The following is an 18,232-nucleotide window of genomic DNA, read 5'->3' on the forward strand; positions in this document are numbered from 1 at the left end:
ATAAGGAAATAGACCACACCATCGTGTTCCATGAAAAATTTTGGTTCTTTTGAGTATAAAGTTGATATGACTCTATCATTGTGAAAAATCATCCTCAAGGGAATCTTTCAGATTTCTCCAAGATTTTGCATGAGAATATTATGTGGAATATTCCCATGGAATATTCTCTCCTAAAAAAGAGTGCCCTTCCTTGGTGCAGTTATGCCTTGGCTCGTGGTTTCGCTCAGCACTCTGGTTCTCGGCCTTGATCTCTTGCCCGAATGACAAATTTTTGGGGTTCTTTATACAAATGTTCGACGGACTTACCAATGGTGCTTGCCTGGCACACTGGTTGGTGGGTTGGTTAGGAGGGCAGAGTTCCTGGGGTTAAACCCATGGGCCTCCCCCATTACAGTTCGTTGGTTGGCACGTTTTCAATTTTAAATACGGAGTGGTTTGTTATAACTGTTGCAGTGTGTGGTCATATGGTTTGTTGTTTGTATAACTGTTGCAGTTTGTTGGGTCGCCGCAATGAGCGAGCCGACCTCCCGACCGGCGTGACTTCAAACCCTGTCGGCCCATATATGGTGCCATTTTCGTATGGTCATTGGCCAATAAACATTTACTGTATATAATGCGTTGGTTTCGGTTGGTCGGCTTTAACCGTTTCTCAACCGACCCATATATATATATATATAAACACAAATTGATCAAATCTTTTCCTTCAGATTTTTTGGGTCACGACAAAACTAAAGAGGCGACAAATTCTCCCTTTCTAACTGTTGGATTCCATGCGCTGCCCCTTTGCCAACTGTTCCCTCGTTAGTCACTGCGACTTGGCCTAGTTTGACCAGAACTTTGACCAGCTATATCTTGAGCATACAAACTCAAATTTGAGTGTCGTTCAAGCCGTTGCAATCAGGACGACAAACACTATGATCTGGTCCTAGTTTCACTTCAATTCGATGAAATTTATTTTTGAGCTTTTCCAAAGCCACTTCTGAATTCTGATCGTTTTTGGAGCTACCTAGATCATTCCTCCCCACTAAGGAGCTTTTGGTCCTCCAAAAGCATGAACATAATCTGCAATTGTCTTGTTACATTGTTTGCACTACAAGTGTCCTGACAAGTCACCCTTCCTTCTCCTTCACCCTTATTATTCGAAGCCATAAGTGATGAGCCGACACCTGCATCCTTTGCAAACCTGTAGTATAATCTTTGAAAACTAACCTGTGGCACGAAATCATGTCAAACGACTATAAACCTGGCCGCTTTCTGACACTGTCAAAATCTGGACCCTCGGAAATCTTGAAGATTCTCCCAAAGATTCCTTCCTGGAGATGGCCTCAAAATCCACTGCTTGGATGAAAATTTTGAGCACACCACTGCGCTCCTTACAAAATTCTATGAAAAATGACTATAAAGTCAACAACGTTCTATCTCTGTCAAAATTAGCTTCAAAGGGAATCTTTTAGATTCCTTGAGATTCTACAAGGATTCCTCACTGCTGACTGCATAAAATTTTGCTATTGTAATAAGGAAATAGACCACACCATCGTGTTCCATGAAAAATTTTGGTTCTTTTGAGTATAAAGTTGATATGACTCTATCATTGTGAAAAATCATCCTCAAGGGAATCTTTCAGATTTCTCCAAGATTTTGCATGAGAATATTATGTGGAATATTCCCATGGAATATTCTCTCCTAAAAAAGAGTGCCCTTCCTTGGTGTAGTTCTGCCTTGGCTCGTGGTTTCGCTCAGCACTCTGGTTCTCGGCCTTGATCTCTTGCCCGAATGACAAATTTTTGGGGTTCTTTATACAAATGTTCGACGGACTTACCAATGGTGCTTGCCTGGCACACTGGTTGGTGGGTTGGTTAGGAGGGCAGAGTTCCTGGGGTAAAACCCATGGGCCTCCCCCATTACAGTTCGTTGGTTGGCACGTTTTCAATTTTAAATACGGAGTGGTTTGTTATAACTGTTGCAGTTTGTTGGGTCGCCGCAATGGGCGAGCCGACCTCCCGACCGGCGTGACTTCAAACCCTGTCGGCCCATCTATGGTGCCATTTTCGTATGGTCGTTGGCCAATAAACATTTACTGTATATAATGCGTTGGTTTCGGTTGGTCGGCTTTAACCGTTTCTCAACCGACCCATATATATATATATATATATATATATATATATATATATATATATATATATATATATATATATATATATATATATATATATATATACACAAATTGATCAAATCTTTTCCTTCAGATTTTTTGGGTCACGACAAAACTAAAGAGGCGACAAATTCTCCCTTTCTAACTGTTGGATTCCATGCGCTGCCCCTTTGCCAACTGTTCCCTCGTTAGTCACTGCGACTTGGCCTAGTTTGACCAGAACTTTGACCAGCTATATCTTGAGGATACGAACTCAAATTTGAGTGTCGTTCAAGCCGTTGCAATCAGGACGACAAACACTATGATCTGGTCCTAGTTTCACTTCAATTCGATGAAATTTATTTTTGAGCTTTTCCAAAGCCACTTCTGAATTCTGATCGTTTTTGGAGCTACCTAGATCATTCCTCCCCACTAAGGAGCTTTTGGTCCTCCAAAAGCATGAACATAATCTGCAATTGTCTTGTTACATTGTTTGCACTACAAGTGTCCTGACAAGTCACCCTTCCTTCTCCTTCACCCTTATTATTCGAAGCCATAAGTGATGAGCCGACACCTGCATCCTTTGCAAACTTGTAGTATAATCTTTGAAAACTAACCTGTGGCACGAAATCATGTCAAACGACTATAAACCTGGCCGCTTTCTGACACTGTCAAAATCTGGACCCTCGGAAATCTTGAAGATTCTCCCAAAGATTCCTTCCTGGAGATGGCCTCAAAATCCACTGCTTGGATGAAAATTTTGAGCACACCACTGCGCTCCTTACAAAATTCTATGAAAAATGACTATAAAGTCAACAACGTTCTATCTCTGTCAAAATTAGCTTCAAAGGGAATCTTTTAGATTCCTTGAGATTCTACAAGGATTCCTCACTGCTGACTGCATGAAATTTTGCTATTGTAATAAGGAAATAGACCACACCATCGTGTTCCATGAAAAATTTTGGTTCTTTTGAGTATAAAGTTGATATGACTCTATCATTGTGAAAAATCATCCTCAAGGGAATCTTTCAGATTTCTCCAAGATTTTGCATGAGAATATTATGTGGAATATTCCCATGGAATATTCTCTCCTAAAAAAGAGTGCCCTTCCTTGGTGCAGTTCTGCCTTGGCTCGTGGTTTCGCTCAACACTCTGGTTCTCGGCCTTGATCTCTTGCCCGAATGACAAATTTTTGGGGTTCTTTATACAAATGTTCGACGGACTTACCAATGGTGCTTGCCTGGCACACTGGTTGGTGGGTTGGTTAGGAGGGCAGAGTTCCTGGGGTAAAACCCATGGGCCTCCCCCATTACAGTTCGTTGGTTGGCACGTTTTCAATTTTAAATACGGAGTGGTTTGTTATAACTGTTGCAGTGTGTGGTCATATGGTTTGTTGTTTGTATAATTGTTGCAGTTTGTTGGGTCGCCGCAATGAGCGAGCCGACCTCCCGACCGGCGTGACTTCAAACCCTGTCGGCCCATATATGGTGCCATTTTCGTATGGTCATTGGCCAATAAACATTTACTGTATATAATGCGTTGGTTTCGGTTGGTCGGCTTTAACCGTTTCTCAACCGACCCATATATATATATATATAAACACAAATTGATCAAATCTTTTCCTTCAGATTTTTTGGGTCACGACAAAACTAAAGAGGCGACAAATTCTCCCTTTCTAACTGTTGGATTCCATGCGCTGCCCCTTTGCCAACTGTTCCCTCGTTAGTCACTGCGACTTGGCCTAGTTTGACCAGAACTTTGACCAGCTATATCTTGAGCATACGAACTCAAATTTGAGTGTCGTTCAAGCCGTTGCAATCAGGACGACAAACACTATGATCTGGTCCTAGTTTCACTTCAATTCGATGAAATTTATTTTTGAGCTTTTCCAAAGCCACTTCTGAATTCTGATCGTTTTTGGAGCTACCTAGATCATTCCTCCCCACTAAGGAGCTTTTGGTCCTCCAAAAGCATGAACATAATCTGCAATTTCTTGTTACATTGTTTGCACTACAAGTGTCTTGACAAGTCACCCTTCCTTCTCCTTCACCCTTATTATTCGAAGCCATAAGTGATGAGCCGACACCTGCATCCTTTGCAAACCTGTAGTATAATCTTTGAAAACTACATGCTCAATTACATGACCAATCTAACACAAGCATCCCCATACTTGCCAAGATTTTTTAACACACACTCTTTGTTCAAGTTTACATCATAATAGAAATCAATACCCCAATTATCAATAAAAGGCTAAAACATCATCGTTGTTTTCCTAAGCGATGGAAAACACATCATCACTTTTACAATTATATCGCAACACATGATTTGCAAAATGCGGTCATGAAAAGCTACTATATATAGTAAAACCATATCTCACTCATCAAAGTGAATGGGTCATCATCTTGGAGCTGATTCGCTTGTTGAACAACCTTCCCAAATGGTTCTCGTACGGGTGCTTTGTCCTTGAGACACTGCTATGGATGGAGCCTCCAACATGTGGCTCTTTAATTTCCACCTCTAATCCGTAAAATGCAGTGGATATTCCACTAGGCAGTTCGTCACAACAAATATGATAATATTATATAAAAAATCTAAGATTCTACACTATTATAGTTTTATTTAATTTCTAGATCTGTAAATTTCATTGTAATTACTGTATGCGTGTAAAAGTAAATCAAGAAGAAAAGTAAACAACGATAAAATAAGCTCACACACACGCAATACACAAGATATGCTCTCTGGGAAACCCTTTCGGGAGAAAACCCAACAGGAAGGTGAGGCTGCTTTGCTCTCTTTCTCTGTATGGAAATATGACTGCAGATACAAAGAAGTAATGTTTGTGGCCCATAGGCTGCTACAATGCACAAATACTCTTTGTGTTCTCTACCTCCTGCCTCTCCTGGCTATCTTTTCTCGACTATGAAACAAAATACTCTCGAAAGAATGGAATGTCTCTTCCTCCTAGTGGCCCGATTATAACACAACTCGATAGCATACTAGTGGTTAAGTTTGACTACATCAAATCTTAACTATAGTTACAAAATAGACTCTTCTAGAGTCTTTACATCACAAACATGTGGCTAGAACCTTTTCCATGAATAATGGGGGCTAACGCGACATCCTCCCAAACTAAAGGTGTGAAAACAGGAAGGTCAACTTCTGAGTGGCATAACTTTTGCATACGGACTTCGATTGACGTGATTCTTGCATCGTTGGAAATATCTTTGTGTGTATAATAGCATGAAGAGGTGATGCACTTAATAGGCAAATTTTTACCCCCAAAAGGCGTCATTTGATGCCTCAAAACGCTCCCGAAAGGTTTCATACCTCGTTTCGCCAAACTGGGTCTCGCCGGTAAAAAAAGTCTCGTGAGTTGATTCCACCACTTTTTCCACTCCAAATGCATTGAGATGGATGAAAAGCAGTGTAATGATCCAATTTGGATTAACCTTGGTTGAAATGATTGCAAAAAGTCTTCTTCCTCTAGACCTGCTTAACCTTATTCCTTCCCAAATGTGGAGAAGGAAGGCCTTTCACCCCTCATCCTCTTTATTGTTGTCATTCTCTTCCAACGCTCAACAACCACATGGTTATGCAAACCAAAAAAACTACATGGTTTTCTGTGCCACGATTCTTGCTCATCATTAACAATACGCTTGTAATTAAAATGAACTTTAGAACACTGAGACTATTTATACCTCTCAGGACTGTCTCTAGTGCAACCCTGGCGACGAGAGCTTGCCTTACTCTTCCTCTACAATGTGCACTATCATGGGAGGATTATGATTTTTTCCCATCATCCTCTTTCTCTGATGGCTTCGAAAATTCCTTGGAAGCTTCTGATACCTTTGAGTACTCTCCTTTAGTGTATCCCCAACTGAGAAATCAAGGTCTTTATATAACCTCCAATGGATGAGTCATTCCTTTGCCATTAACACCAAGTACTCGTCCTTTGTACCCCAACTTTCTAAGGAGTCTCATGTCGGTTCTTGAAATGGGTACCTCCAAATTTCTAACAAAAATAAAATTCATGTGAAAATGAAACTAAAGAATGATCAACATTGTTTACCTCAACTATCGATTCTGCAGCAGGCGATGATGGCTTCGCTAAGCCTTCATTGCACTTCAATTTTTTCAAGGCCTCTTCAATGGTTCATAGCTGAAGTTGCACTCTATGCTTCTCCTTTTTTTCTACTTGTATAAGTCTCCTCAATTCAACATTCTTTGCTTGAAGGCTCTGATTGATCTCCTCATTTCAATGATGAGAAGATGAAGATTGTTCACTCAAGGGGGTGGATGGAACATTGTTCTCTGCTCTTTCTTTCTCCTGTTATTTCTACCATGCGTGCCATCTTGAGGAGGTCCTTGTAGAGATATTTTTTGTTCTCCATTTCCCTTCTTGTTGCATGTTCAATCATTCACACTTGTAATTTGCATTAGCAAGAAGACCGCTCTGATACCAAACTTGATACGGATATCTTCAGCTACCAAAATTAACCAAGATCTTTTACTTTTGTGATGTTAGTAGAATTGCATATGAAAGAGTATGAAAAGCCACATGTGCATGCTTTAAAGAAGATGAAACATAATGACAACCATCCGATCAAAGAACACAAACACATTGATAACGAAGTTCACCCAATGTGGGTTACATCTACGGGCTCAGTGTCAAGAGTGGGGAGGTCGCTTCATTAAATGCTACAAGATAATGATGAGTACATGGTACATTATTTGTCATTACAAGGATAAATTCCCTCAACTAGAGTGACATGTCTCTCCATGAGACGTTCTCCTATAGGAACTCTCACTCATATGGGCCCTCCTTCAACATGACAAGCTAATAAATTCTTACATGATGTGGCAGACAAGTATCCTTACACATGATGGAATCAAGGATCTCAACAACAAAATCATCATCTCAGCAAATCAAAAGAAAAGCATGGCATCACTACATCATATACCTCCACTTTTGGGGATGGCCAGAAAATGAAAAGCTCAGCTGATGAAATGGACTGCACCATTGAATTCGTGGCGCGAAATCATGTCAAATGACTATAAACTTGGCCCCTTTCTGACACTGTCGAAATTTGGACCCTCGGAAATCTCGAAGATTCCCCCAAAAATTACTTCTTGGAGATGGCCGAAAAATCCATTACTCGGATGAAAATTATGAACGCACTACTGCGCTCATTGTGAAATTATGTGAAAAATGACTATAAAGTTGGCATCATTATGCCTTTGTCAAAAATCAACTTCCAAGGGAATCTTTTAGATTCCTTGAGATTTTGCAAAGATTCCTCACTGCTGACCACCTAAAATTCTATTACTCAGATGAGGGAAAAAACCATACCATCGCATTCCCTGCGAAATTCTAGTTCTTTTGAGTATAAAGTTGACATGATTGTGCATGAGAAAATTATGTGGAATATTCCCTGGAATATTCTCACCTCAAAAAGTGTGCCTTCCCTGGGCACAATTCTACCTCAACTCTTGGTTCCGCTCGGCGCTCTAATTGTCGGCCTCCGGTCTCTTGCTTGAATGACAAATTTTTTGGGTTTTTTATACAAATTTTCTGCAAACTTACCAATGGTGCTCGCCTGGCACACTGGTTGGCAGTTTGTTAGGAGGGCGGAGGTCCCAGGGTCAAACCCGTGGGCCTCCCATTATAGTTCGTTGGTTGGCAATTTTTCAATTTTAAATGCAAAGTGGTTTGTTATAATCGTTGCGGTGTGCAATCATATGGTTCATTGTTTATATAACTGTTATGGTTTGTTGGGCCGCTGTAATGGGCGGGTCGACTGGCCTCCCGTTTGACGCAGGTTCAAATCTCGCCGACCCATATATGGTGCCATTTTGGTATGGTCATTGGCCAATAAACATTTATTGTATATAATGTGTTGGGTTTGGTTGGCTGGGTTTGAGAACCGATCAACCGACCCTAATATATATATATATATATATATTATTTTTTAACACAAATTGGTAGAATTTTTTCCAACAGATTTTTCGGGTCACTGGCAAAATTAAAGAGGTGATAGATTCGACCTTTCTGACCATCAGATTTCGTGCGCCACCCCTTTGCCAAATTGTTTCCTCATTAGTGACTGCCACTTCGCCTAGTTTGACTAAAAAATTAATCGACTAAATCTTGAGCATACGAACTCGGATTTGAGTGGCATTCACATCGTTGGAATCAGGATGACGAACACTACGATATGTTCCTAGTTTCACTTCAAACCAATGACTTTGATTTTTGAGCTTCTCCAAAGCCACTTCTAAATTCTGAGCGTTTCTGAAGATACTTGGATCATTCCTCCCCACTAAGGAGCTTTTGGTCCTCCAAAAACATGAACATAATATGCAACTACTGTGTTATATTGTCTGCATTATAAGTGTCATGACATGTCACCCTTCCTTCTCCTTCACCCTTGTTTTTTAGAGCCATAAGTGATGAGCTGACACTTGCATCTTCTGCAAACATGTAGTACAATTTTTGCAAACTATATGCTTAATTACATGACCAATCTAACATAAGCATCCCCATACTTGCCAAGAGTTTATATCACACACTCTTTGGTCAAGTTTACATCATAATAGAAATCAAGACCCAAGTTATCAATAAAAGGCCAAAACATCATCGTTGATTTAATAAGCGATGAAAAACACATCATCACTTTTACAATTATGTCGCAACACATGATTTACAAAATGCGGCCATGACCAGCTACTGTATATAGTAAAACCATCTCTGACTCATCAAAGTGAATGGGTCATCATCCTGGAACTGATTCGCTTGTTGAAAAACCTTCCCAACTGGTTCTCGTACAATTGCTTTGTCCTTGAGACACTGCTCTGTATGGAGCCTCCAACACGTGGCTCTTTGATGTCCACCTCGGTTGCAATGATTGCAAAAAGCCTTCTTCCTCCATACCTACTCAATCTCCTTCCTTCCCTAATGTGGAGAAGGCCTTTCATGCCTCATCCTCTTTATTGCAGACATTCTCTTCCAACACTTAGCGGCCACATGGTTATGCAAACCACAAAAACTACATGGTTTTCTACGCCATGATTTATGCTCATCATTAACAATATGCTTGTAATTAAAATGAAATTTATAATATTGAGAATGTTTATACCTCTCTCGACTATCTTTGGTGCAACCCTCGCAATGAGAGCTTGCCTTAGCTCTTCCTCTGCAATGTGCACTGTCATGGGAAAATTATGATGTGTTCCCATCATCCTCTTTCTCTAATGGCTTCGAAAATTCCTTGGAAGCTTATGACACCTTTGAGCACTCTCCTTCAGTGTATCCCCAACCTGCAAATTGAGGTCTTTGTACAACCTCCAATGGCTGAGTCATTCCTTGGCCATTAACACCAAGTCCTCCTCCTTATACCCCAACTTGGTAAGGAGTCTCATTTCGATTCCTGAAATGGGTACCTCCATATTTTCAACAAAAATAATATCATGCAAAAATGAAACTAAAGAATGATCAACATTGTTTACCTCAGCTATTGATTATGCAACAGGTGATGATGGCTTCGCTAAGCCTTCGTTGCACTTCAATTTTTTCAAGGCCTCTTTTGTGGCTCGTAACTGAAGTTGCACTCTATGCTTCTCCTCTTTTTATTCTGATAGAAGTCTCCTCAATTCAACATTCTTTGCTTGAAGGCTCTAATTGATCTCCTCATTTGAATGATGAGAAGATGAGGAATAAGAAGATTGTTCACTCGAGGGGGTAGATGGAGCATCGTTCTTTGCTCTTTCTTTCTCCTATTCCTCTCTTGCCAACTTCTCCTCATAATTTGCATACATTATGTCTACCATGTGTTCCATCCTTAGGAGGTCCTCGTAGAGATCTATGTTGTTTTCCATTTCCCTTCTTATTGCACGTTCGATCATTCACACTCGCAATTCTCATCAGCAAGAAGATCGCTCTGATACCAAACTTGATCTGAATCTCTTCAGCTACTTGAATTAACCAAGATCTTTTACGTCTGTGATGTTAGCAGAATTGCATATGAAAGAGTATGAAAAGCCACATGTGCATGCTTTAAAGAAGATGAACCATAATGACAACCATCAAATCAAAGAACACAAACACATTGATAAGGGAGTTCACCCAATGTGGGTTACGTCTCCGGGCCCGATGTCAAGAGTGGGGAGGCCGCTTCATCAAAAGTTGTAAGATGATGATGAGTGCATGGTACATTATTTGTCATTACAAGGATAAATTCCCTCAACCAGAGTGGCATGTATCTCTACGAGATGTTCTCCTATAGGAACTCTTACTCATATGGTCCTTCCTTCAACATGACAAGCTAATAAATTCTCACATGACGTGGCAGATAAGTATCCTTAAACATGATAGAATCAAGGATCTCAACAACAAAATCATCATCTCAGCAAATCAAAAGAAAAACATGGCATCACTGCATCATATACCTCCACTTTTGGGGATGGCCGGAATATGCAAAGCTCAACTGACGAAATGGATTGCACCCTTGAATTTGTGACGTGAAATTGTGTCAAACGACTATAAACATGGCCCCTTTCTCACATTGTCAATATCTGGACCCTTGGGAATCTCGAAGATTCCTTCTTGGAGATGGCAAAAAAATTCGTTGCTTGGATGAAAATTATGAGCACACCACTGCGCTCCTTGCGAAATTTTGTGAAAAATGATTATAAAGTCGGCATCATTATGCCTCTGTCAAAAATCAATGTCCGAGGGAATATTTTAGATTTCTGGAGATTCTACAAAGATTCCTCACTATTGACCGCCTGAAATTATAATACTCAGATGAGGAAACGAACCACACCATTGCGTTCCCTGTGAAATTCTGGTTCTTTTTAATATAAAGTTGACATGATTATGTCATTTTGAAAAATCACCCTTCAGAGAATCTTTCAGATTCCACCAAGATTTTGCATGAGAATACTCTGTGGAATATTCCCCTGGAATATTCTCTCCTTAAAAAACATGTTCGACTTGGGCGCAGTTTTTCCTCGACTCTTGGTTCCACTTGGCCTTCGATCTCTTGCCCGAATGACAAAATTTTGGAGTTCTTTATACAAATTTTCGGTGGACTTACCAATAGTGCTCGCCTGACACATTGGTTGGCGAGTTGGTTACAAGGGCAGAGGTCCCGGGGTCAAACCCGCAGGCCTCCCTCGTTATGGTTCATTGGTTGACAAGTTTTCAATTTTAAATGTGGAGTGATTTGTTATAACTGTTACGGTGTGTGGTCATATGGTTTGTTGTTTGTATAATTGTTACACTTTGTTGGGCCGCAATAGTGGGTGGGCCGGACTCTCGGCCGGGTGCGGGTTCAAACCCCGCCGGCCCATATATGGTGTCATTTTGGTATGTTCGTTTCCCAATAAACATTTATTGTATATAATGCATTGGGTTCAGTTAGCCAGGTTTGACCGCTAGTCAACCGACCCTCATATATATATATATATATATAAACACAAATTGGTCGAATTTTTTCTGTTGGATTTTTAGGGTCACTGGCAAAATTAAAGGGGCGAAAAATTCGCCCTTTCTGACCACCAGATTCCGTGCGCTACCCCTTTGCCAAATTGTTGCCTCGTTAGTGATTGCCACTTGACCTAGTTCGACCAAAACTTTGACCGACTATATCTTGAGCATATGAACTCAGATTTGAGTGTCATTCACACCGTTGGAGTCAGGACAATGAACATAATGCTCACTACGATCTCATCCTTGTTTCACTTCAATCATTTTTGAGCTTTTCCAAAGCCACTTCTGAATTTTGAGTGCTTTTGGAGCCACTTGGATCAACTAACTCTAGCATAATTATCAAAGTAAGATGTATTGCAACCGTAGGCCACATATATCCTGAAATTTATAAACATAAACTAAATTTAAGGAAAATAATGAAGAGGTAGCTCATGCTTTATCCTACTTACCATTTCTTCATTTCACCTTTTGACATATGTTTAGCCTTCACCCTCAAAGTGGGCATGTGAAACATCAATGTTCATAAGTTTCGATTACCCTCTTCATGATCTTGAATATATGCAACAACTTTAGTACAATAAGAGTTAGAATCATGTCTACTTTTTTTTATTCCAAGGGACAAGCTCATCACCACTAAACAAGGAGAGTAAGTAAATGCCCTCATCCTGGTAGCATAATCATTTTTTTTTGTAATAACTAAAGGAGGGATAACAATAAAGCTTGAAGTGATAGCACTAGGGATTTTTCTAGGAGGTTTACTAGCTTCCATCCTATTAGATGCCTTATCCAAGTTATTTCATAAAGGAGGAGTCCAATGACCTCTCCATCATATGATGGACAACATCCAACAAAAAATGAATTAAAATACAACGTCTTAAAGCAACTTTTCAAAAAACTATATCTTCAATATATTATTATAACAAAAAAAAATGTAATCTCTCCTCGTATTAAAATAATGTTTATATACATTAAAATACAATCAAGATTCATACTCTCCACACAACATACAAAATTGTTTACACCTATGCAAACACCTCATAAAAGTTAAAAGTATTTGCTACATTTTTTTTTACTCAACCAAACCCCATAAGGCCACGTCTACACCAAAGAAGAATTGTGCATAGAATCTTCTGGAACTTATATTGTCTATGGAGTTGGCCAATCATCAAAAAAGTTGTGCATAAAAATCTCAAGAATCTCTATTATTAATTAACTAGGAATAATTTAAAAAGGAAGAACATTAAATTATCATTAGCTCCTTTAACTTTTACAAGTCTAGCCATTTCTTGGGCATAGGCTAACTAAAGTAATGTCCGTGTGGTTAAAATAAAATATCAACACAGGTTCTCTTCTATGCTTTAGAAAACTAACCAAACTATAGTTAATCTTGTGACTTTCATGAGCAAGATGCATGATGCTCATCAAAGTTGAATATCTTACAATTTTTTTATGATCTCAAGAGTGTAGAGGGTATTGGTTTAACCAAGTTTGACAATGTTGATTATTTTTAATTAAAATGGTTTAACATTAAATTTTCCTTTATAAATTATGATGCAAATAGTAAGAGTTTATTATAACTAATTTATATGGTTTATTATAACTAATTTATATTAGTTTTTTGTTTTTTTTTTGTTTTTTTTAGAATTTTCTATTTTTGTATTTACATGTTTATTATTTATCTCGGAGAAGAGTAGCATAAGATTTGGATCTAAGACTTCTCATTTCCACGACCAATACCACTTGAACTATCCCAAATAAATTAATTTTTAAAAATAGTATATTTTTAGATTTAATTTATTAATAAATAAATAAACATAAAAAAACTCATTTATTAATAAAAATAATATATATATATATATATATATATATATATATATATATATATATATATTTGATTTGATTTTTTTAATTAATAAATAAATAAACATGAAAAGATCTCATTTTAGAGAGATTTTTTTCGGCGAAAATCACAAGGAATATCATTTGTCGACGCGTTTCGAACCAACTAGTGTGGTTCATCGTCAGGACAAGTTGAAGAAACAGATCTAGCAAAGCAAGTTAAATAATCTGAGCAGAGCACCCAACAGCTAACTTGACCAACGACTAGTTTGACTCTAGGACCAGGGTCAAAATTATTTTATTAGTTATTTTATTATTTTATTCGCCAAAAAAAATCTCTCTAACTTGATATGGATCACAAAAGCCTGAACTCTATTAGATCTCATTTTATTAATAAAATTAATTATATATCAAAAATAAAATTCAAACATTATTTATTTGATGTTTTTAGTGTTAAGTTTATTTCAATTTTTAAAAGGAGTGAAAGTAAAATATGGTTAATTTTTTTATTAAAAGTTAAATCTTTTAAAGGAGTAAAAGTAAAATGTTGTCACTGTTCTCATTAAAAAGTTAAAAGTAAAATGTTGTTACTTTTTTCATTAAAAAGTTAAAGTCTTTTAAATGATATGTTTATTTTCCATGGACCACTTAGATTTATGTGTGTTAATGCTTGTACTTGTATATTTATTTGATGTTTTTAGTGTTAAGTTTATTTCAATTTTTAAAGAAGCTTTTTAAATGAGTAAAAGTAAAATATTGTTAATGTTTTTATTAAAAGTTAAATCTTTTAAACGAGTCAAAGTAAAATGTTGTTAATGTTTTTATTAAAAGTTAAATCTCTTAAATGAGTAAAAGTAAAATGTTGTCAATTTTATCATTAAAAAGTTAAAGTCTCCTAAATGATATTTTTATTTTCTATGGACCACTTAGATTTATGTTAGTGTTAATGCTTGTACTTGTATTTATAGATAAGGTTAAAGACAAATCCTAAATATAACTAGAACAAATAATTATCAATAAGCTTTATTGAAAAGATATTTTTGAAAGTTATAACTTTTATCAATTAGTAATATTTTATAATAAAAGTAAACATTTACAAATTAGTCTCTTTAATATCTTTTATTTGTAAAATGTGGATCTTATTTTTTAGATTCACAATAAGGTACATTTTTTTGGAGAGAGAATTTAAAAAATGCAAATTCATTTGAATTCACAATATGTCATTAGAGTTTTAAATTCATTTAGTAAGTTGACTATTATTTTTTAATGTACTTAATTTTCTTGTAATGAGCTATAGAGATACAATATACATTTTTTTGTGAGTTTGATAAGACTTTTTTATTCATTTGTTTTTAGAAAGCAGGTTACATCCATAAAAGACGTTTAGTGGCTTCAACTTGCCCATTGGGAAAATAGATTATATGCCATCTAAAACTGCAATAATTTAAGTCTGTCAAAGAAAGCCTTATATGACTAAATGTTTGGAAACCATCTATCACCTAAATAACTATAGTACTACTAGCTTGCATATACATAAAAAATCTAAACAAAATTAGGAGCTACCATGTCCAAACTAACAACTACTCATTAGAGGACTCCACAAGAGCTGGGTCCGTAGCACTAGAGCCTGCTAATTCAGACTGAGGAAGACACATAATGTGTTGCTCAATGTGACAAAGATGAACATTTTGCTGTTGGATTTGAAATTGGATAAGATGAAATTCTTCCTGAATTTCCTGAAAACCTGTATCAGATTTGACAAAGTTTGCAAGAGAGGTCATGACAACTTTGGCCACAATACTTTTCATCAGAGAGTAGAGATGGACAATTTGTTTATATTGGGTGGTGAGACCTCGAGTATGTCCCGGGTCAGGAACAAGGACGCAACAGTCTTCTATCTGCACTTTAACTTCTGTCCGTTGATTTAATTCTACTTCCCATGTCGAGATCATTTATTTAACCCGGGTTGGGGTGCTTGTGTTGTAAGCTTGGGCCGCTTCACTGAGAATTTGAGCATCAGTCTTATGACCACTTCTTCTTTGTTGCCAAGTAGAGGATGAACCCCTGCCGCCTCAGTTCCCCGACTAATGACTACAACCTCAACCCCCATTTCCGGACAAGTTAGCACCAAGGGATGGGTGAGCCATTTGAATTATCAACCAAAAAACCAAACCACAAACTGACAATCGAACAAAACGAGCCACAATCCAGAACCAGACCAACTGCTCGCGCGTAGGGTGATTACTAAAATTATGACAACCTGACACAATAACATGAAATACAAGCAAGAGGCAAACAACGTCAGGCTCAAGCCTTTCATACAAACTAAGGGTCAAATAGGACGACCATCTTCGACGCTCAAGATTGTATACCAGCACCCCGTGCTCAAGTAAGTCAATAGAAAGAGAAATTCTGAAATTAGTCTGTCGCCTCAAGAGAAAGGTTCCACAGACCGAATCCCCAAGCCCAATGACATTGAGGTCCACACCATTGATGTAATAGATAAAATGCAAGGAATTAAAGCTCATTCCCATGCTCAGGACCAAGAATCCCATGATATAAACAACATCAACGAACATACATTCCTCCAACATAAGACTACAAACCAGAAGTAGTCCATACCTTCACATTCGAGACAATAGAATGCCAAAGAAAACAAATACCAACATACAAACAACAAACATTATAGATGGCGAAACCACATAAACTTTCCCATTCTCTAGACAACGAGTTCCATTTGTCACAAGAGTCGAATGGCAGAGATTATCATTAAAATTCTGAGATACATTATAATAATGAGCAGGTCGCAGTCGAGGAGGGGAGAAAAGGAGAAGAACATACCCGATTGCAAACACCATGAACCATAGAGGACCAATCATGTCTCGAGAGGAGAACCACTTGACCTTCCTTGCAAACTAGAAATTGATAGCCAAGAACCTACGCTTACCTCCTGGAGCCAAACCCCAACACAAGACAAATGTATGCATGGGACGCTAATCCCTACCCGCCTAGATATTAAGAGCCCTGCGGCTCGTCTCATCACCATTAACACGACCCATGCGCGCAGCCATGCCACTTACCTAATCATGCATGCGAGGACAAAGGTCTAGTTGCCATCCAACCCTTTCAACGATCCTTTAACACATGACGACAATCCTAAGAAGGACAATTTATTGTCTCACACCCCGATCAAGGAAAGATAGAACACATTGAAATAAATGATTTATACTTTTTTTTTTAAATTACACTTAAAATTTGTCATATTATATATTTTTTTAACATATAGTACTTGAGATTAAACCCATTCCCCTTAATATATTATTATGTAAATGTGAATCTTATTTTTTAAATTAATAATAAATTATATTCTTTCTGCAAAATGCAAATTTACTTCCATTATTCTCAATATGCCATTCAAATTTTAAACTCATCCCATAAGTAGATTTTTATTCCTTAATATACTTAATTTCCTTATAATAAAATATAGAAATACAACATCTATGGAAATAAATCATCTATACCCTCCAAACTATATTTAGAATTTATTATATTATAAGTTTTTTTAACATATATTGGTTGATGTTATACTCATTCGAGTGAGTATATTAATTTTTTTAAATATACTTAATTACCCTGTAATAAGATATATATATATATATATATATATACAACATACAATAAAATAAACAGTTTGCATTCTTTCGTTTATATTTTCAGTTTGTCATATTATAAATACTTTAAACTTTGATTTGTAATTATTTTATATGCAATGTTTATAATAATAATAATAACAAGTGTTATTATTATATTGATATATAATTTGTTGCATATTATTTTTTTCGTTTTTCTTTACCTCTTAAGTTATAATTAATTAGAATATGAAAATTTTGATTATTTTAATTATAATTTAAATTAAAATATTAATTATTTGTTAAATTATATAATTATGTATTAAAAATTATTTTATAATATTAATTTAAAATCAAAATATTATTATTTAAAAAATATGGAAAATTTATTAATTTTAATGAATTCATTCCAAATTCTTATTTAAAAGACAACATTAACACAATCATTTATATCTTAAATATATTTACATTAAATTAGCTTTAATATATAGTAAAAATAGTGAATTAATCACATTAATATATAGTAGGAATAATAAATTGATCATTCATTATTATAAATCTAATATTTTTAATTATACATTGAAAATCAATAAATTAATCATTTATATCACTATGGAATTAATATAAATATATATTGGAAATCAATTAATTTAATTTATTATATGGGGATGGTGTTTATCAATATTTTTAATTCAATTTATTATGTGTTTATCAACATTTGAATTTAAATTATGATTATAACAAATATGTTTTACTATTTTTAATCCAATTCATTATGTCTTCACTGAGATAGTGTTTATCAACATTGAATTTAAATTATGATTATAATAAATATGTTTTACTATATTGTTAAACAATAACTTAATAAACATAAACACATTAATCATTCTAATAAATAAATTTATAATAAAATGTTATCACACTTTTTTACAATATTTATAAAATTTAACATACATATATATATTAAATAAATAAATAAATAAATTGCACAATATATATTTTTATACATCTTCTTCTTATTATTTAGTAAGTTGTTTTGAAAAATATTTTACAAATATTACATAAATATTACCATGTTATTAAACAATAACTTAATAAACATAAACACATCAATCTTTTTGGTAAATAAATTTATATTTACAC

The sequence above is a fragment of the Pinus tabuliformis genome, chromosome Q (genome assembly GCF_031772625.1).
Source record: "Pinus tabuliformis cultivar Carrire ecotype Pingquan chromosome Q, CPIR1, whole genome shotgun sequence".
Classification (NCBI taxonomy): domain Eukaryota; kingdom Viridiplantae; phylum Streptophyta; class Pinopsida; order Pinales; family Pinaceae; genus Pinus; species Pinus tabuliformis.